This window comes from Bufo bufo, chromosome 1, assembly GCF_905171765.1.
Source record: "Bufo bufo chromosome 1, aBufBuf1.1, whole genome shotgun sequence".
Lineage (NCBI taxonomy): Eukaryota > Metazoa > Chordata > Amphibia > Anura > Bufonidae > Bufo > Bufo bufo.
The window spans coordinates 168,748,644-168,754,164 of record NC_053389.1 but is presented as its reverse complement, the minus strand read 5'-3'; positions in this window follow the sequence as shown (position 1 = coordinate 168,754,164).

Here is a 5,521-nt window from a genome sequence, read left to right as displayed (position 1 = left end):
TTCTCAGTGGATCCGCCTCCACTGAGAATGCATTGGGGCCACTCGTGAGCCCCTTCAAACGGTGCGCACGAGCGGACACCCGAACGCTAGTGTGAAAGTAGCCTAAAGCAGTAATGTCCGACAGATGCTTAAAGGAAAGGTGTCATCAGAAAATTACCTATTGTTTAAAGAGCAAATAAACTTAAGAAAAATGTCCCAAATGCCCCAAAAATAAATTTTTCTAATATACTTTATTAATTGATTTAGACTTTTTACTCAAGAAATTTCCACCTAAAGCCCTGATTTCAACCACACTTTAAATTCTCTATTCTGGCACATCCCTGACTTGTCAATGGTGTACAGAGTACAGACACTGCATTGTATCAATGGGGCCGCAGCACACGGACTACGGGCAGGAGCACACATCGCTGCTCATGCCTGTGCCCCCTGAGGTTGGCTAAATGCTGACATAGCACATGGGTACCCTGTAACAATGTGCTATGCCAGGATTAGCTGAGCGGGGTGGACTCCTACCTGTGACGGCTTTGATAAGCTAAAAACTTACATCCAGGACTTCTTTCTGGCTCTGTTCAAAGTGATTTTTACGGTGCCAGAGACTGCAGGGAACAGCTGATCAGTGGAGATGTGGGGTGTTGGATTGGATATTTATGACCTATCCAGAAAATAGAACATTAATATCAGGAGCCTGGAAAACCCCCTAAAGGACATGGGATACCTCAGTGCTGCCCTATTTTCCTAAATCTTCCAAAGTGCACCATAACCTTAATACATTGTGCTTGGTGTGACTAAAGCCCAATCCACTTTTTCTGACACATTCATTTACATTATAAAAGTGGAGCTTTGGCTCTACAAATATGGTGACTGATAAATGAACACATTTTCCCCATTGTATTCTGACACATTGGGCCTGTGATGTGCTCACAAAGCAGCTTGAGGCTGTTCCAGCTTTGCATATAGCCATTTCTATGGAACCCTACCATACATTCAGTGCGCACAGCATTGACCTGGAATCGCCACAGCAAACACTGTGCTCTCGCATGCATACAGCAGGGATGAGGGTCATTACCGCTCCCTTTATTTAAGTGCTCCCATTAACACAATAGGTCTAGGTGACAGTCTGGATCAATACCATTAAATGCAGAAACAAAGGTGGGAGAGATGAAGAGGGGGTGAAGTGAATCCATTGTTTCTCAAGGGTAATTTGCACAAAAGGTGATGACAATTGTCTGCTTAGGGCTCTTTCACACTTGCGTTCTTGTCTTCCGGCATAGAGTTCCGTCGTCGGGCTCTATGCCGGAAGAATCCTGATCAGGATTATTCTAATGCATTCTGAATGGAGAGAAATCCGTTCAGGATGCATCAGGATGTCTTCAGTTCCGGAACGGAACGTTTTTTGGCCGGAGAAAATACCGCAGCATGCTGCGCTTTTTGCTCCGGCCAAAAATCCGGAACACTTGCCGCAAGGCCGGATCCGGAATTAATGCCCATTGAAAGGCATTGATCCGGATCCGGCCTTAAGCTAAACGTCGTTTCGGCGCATTGCCGGAGCCGACATTTAGCTTTTTCAGAGTGGTTACCATGGCTGCCGGGACGCTAAAGTCCTGACAGCCATGGTAAAGTGTAGTGGGGAGCGGGGGAGCAGCATACTTACCGTCCGTGCGGCTCCCCGGGCGCTCCAGAGTGACGTCAGGGCGCCCCAAGCGCATGGATCATGTGATCGCATGGACACGTCATCCATGCGCATGGGGCGCTCTGACGTCATTCTGGAGCGCCGCGGGAGCCGCACGGACTGTAAGTATACTGCTCCCCCGCTCCCCACTACTACTATGGCAGCCAGGACTTTAATAGCGTCCTGGGTGCCATAGTAACACTGAAAGCATTTGGAAGACGGTTCCGTCTTCAAATGCTTTCAGTACACTTGCGTTTTTCCAGATCCGGAGTGTAATTCCGGCAAGTGGAGTACACGCCGGATCCGGACAACGCAAGTGTGAAAGAGGCCTTAGACGGAAAACTTCAGCTTCTCAATAGAATTCTATTAAGTAGAAAATTTTGCTATTGTACGACACAATCTATAGCTTTCTAAATGTCAAGCAGGACCATAAATGATGTATTACCTTTTTCCGCAGATGATCGCTAACTAGCGTTCATAGCAGCGTTCGTTAACGATCATCTGGCAGTCTAAGGCCTCATTCACACAGTCAGTGTTCGGTCAGTGATTTCCATCAGTGACTGAGCCAAAACCAGATGCGGCTCTTTACACGGAACAGGTGCATATCTTTCCCTTACACGTTATATCTGTGGAGACTCCAATCCTGATTTTGGCTCACAATCACCGATGGAAAACACTGACCAAAACACTAATGTGTGAATGAGGCATAATACTGCCACCAACTGCTTGTTCATTGGGCAATCCAAATGTTTGACAGGTTAAAAAATAGTTTTCAGATGGCACACCGTGCACTAGCGTACATAGAGAAGCAAGAGCCCCATAGCAAGAATCAAACCAGGCCCCCCACACAGCACAGAAGGGTTTCTGCCTAAACCCCTTTCAATGACCCTTGTGCCAATTTTCCTCTGCCTCATTTGCTAAAAGTTGTTCCTTTAGAGGGCAGAGTCCTGACCAAGTTTTCACCTCCAGTAGAAGAGGAGATAATCACAAGACTAGGCCCTATAGCAGCCTGCCGCTATGTTAGTTACGCCCCTACAGTAATATCTAATCACAATGATTCAGTATAGGGAAGAGCGATGGTATAATTATTGCTCCTCCCTATACTGAGAAGGAGATCGCTGCATGTAATGGCAGCAGTCTCCTCCGCTAGCGAGCAGGCGATTGTCGGGAAGGAACGCTTCCTTCCTAACAATCGCCTGTTAAATCGGGCTGTCTAATACACCCTTTAGAGCGGACGGCCTTACTGTCGGACTGCTCAACAGCTCCCATCATCTTTACCTGGATACATATTCAGCACACACACACACACACACACTGTATATCTGTATGAATCAGTTGTTCGATAGTAGAGGAAGAAATCTGTATAACTACCAAGCTCCTCCTTTACTACGAATCATTCCTCCCAGTTCAGGCATGGCAGTCATCCTATATGTCCTTCTACATCTCTTAAGAATTGTGGCCCTCAGTCTTCTTGGGTAGTGTTGAGCAGGAGGTGCCATATTTGATTTCGCGAATATTCGCTTGAATATTCGTCTTATATTCATCGAAATTGAATATTTGTCATTATTGTATTTATCGCGATTAATATGAGATTTAATCATTCACATATTGCGATTTTTAAGCTTAGAATTAGAAGTTATAAATTATAACTTTTAATTGCCTTATAACTTAATAATAAGGCAACTTTCCTATTCTTTAATCTTGGAGATCTAGATTTAACACGAATAGAGCGCTATATTCTATGTCTTTGTTAATAAAAGAATCAAGATAGCGAAGTATTCTACATCAACGAAGATAGCGAAGTATTCTACATCAACGAAGACAGCAAAGTATTCTACATCAACGAAGACAGCAAAGTATTCTACATCAACGAAGATAGCAAAGTATTCTACATCAATGAAGATAGAAGTATTCTACATCAACGAAGATAGCGAATATTATTGCATTGCAATTCCAACTTTGGCGATTTTGCTATAGGTGGTATTGGTAGAATTAACTAATAAAACAAATATAGTACTGTATGTCAGAATAGTGCATTATAAAAGTCGGATTCGCAATGCGGTTAATAATAGCAAATATTATCGCATTGCGATTACAACTTAGGCGATTTTGATAATGGTGGTATTGGGAGAATTAACGGTCGGATATAACAAATATAGTACTATATCTAAGAATAGTGGATTATAAAAGTTGGATTCGCAATGCGGTTAATAATAATAGCAAATATCGCATTGCGATTACAAATTAGCACTACTAGATTCCATATTCGTTAACTTTGTTAATTCTAGCAAGCTGACCCATTCCATTAGAGACCCAGCAGCAGCTACAAGCTAAAATCACAATGCAATTAATATAACTTGAATTAATCGCATTGAGATTTCAACTTAGACCTGGTTTACTAAATTACTTTAAATTAGCGAGGATGACGAATATATTTATTAGTCAAAACAAAATACTCTCCATCTTCGCTAATTCAAGAAAGCCAACCATTGTAAACCAGGTACAAGTTAAAATCGTTATGCGATTTATTCAAGTTATATTATTCGCATTGCGAGCCAGGAGGTGTGTCCCCAGACTGAACCAATAATGAGCCAGGAGGTGTGTCCCCAGACTGAACCAATAATGAGCCAGGAGGTGTGTCCCCAGACTGAACCAATAATGAGCCAGGAGGTGTGTCCCCAGACTGAACCAATAATGAGCCAGGAGGTGTGTCCCCAGACTGCTAATAATGAGCCAGGAGGTGTGTCCCCAGACTGCCAATAATGAGCCAGGAGGTGTGTCCCCAGACTGCCAATAATGAGCCAGGAGGTGTGTCCCCAGACTGCCAATAATGAGCCAGGAGGTGTGTCCCCAGACTGCCAATAATGAGCCAAGAGGTGTGTCCCCAGACTGCCAATAATGAGCCAGGAGGTGTGTCCCCAGACTGCCAATAATGAGCCAGGAGGTGTGTCCCCAGACTGCCAATAATGAGCCAGGAGGTGTGTCCCCAGACTGCCAATAATGAGCCAGGAGGTGTTTCCCCAGACTGCCAATAATGAGCCAGGAGGTGTTTCCCCAGACTGCCAATAATGAGCCAGGAGGTGTTTCCCCAGGTAGCCAATAATGAGCCAGGAGGTGTGTCCCCAGACTGCCAATAATGAGCCTAGAGGTGTGTCCCAGACTGACAATAATGAGCCAGGAGGTGTTTCCCCAGACTGCCAATAATGAGCCAGGAGGTGTGTCCCCAGACTGCCAATAATGAGCCAGGAGGTGTTTCCCCAGACTGCCAATAATGAGCCAGGAGGTGTGTCCCCAGACTGCCAATAATGAGCCTAGAGGTGTGTCCCAGACTGACAATAATGAGCCAGGAGGTGTGTCCCCAGACTGCCAATAATGAGCCTAGAGGTGTGTCCCAGACTGACAATAATGAGCCAGGAGGTGTGTCCCCAGACTGCCAATAATAAGCCAGGAGGTGTGTCCCCAGACTGCCAATAATGAGCCAAGAGGTGTGTCCCCAGACTGCCAATAATGAGCCAGGAAGCATGTCCCAGACTGACAATAATGAGACCGGAGGGGTGTCCCTGACTGTTTCAGACTCTGATGATCGGGAGAACAAACAAACACTTATTCCCGATCACTGCCTCATATTAACAAGTCCAGCCATCAGCTTGTTTGCCTTGATCACACTTTTTATATGGGCATATATTATTTTTTTTCTCTCTGAAGCACATCCCATCATTTAAACAGAGCATGTGCTGCTGACCTGTACGGGGACAAACAATTGTACTAACAAATCATTCATCCCCATACAGTATCAGGAACGCCGAATTAATCGTTTGGGGGGGGGGCCTCAAAACAGCAGACAATAACAGG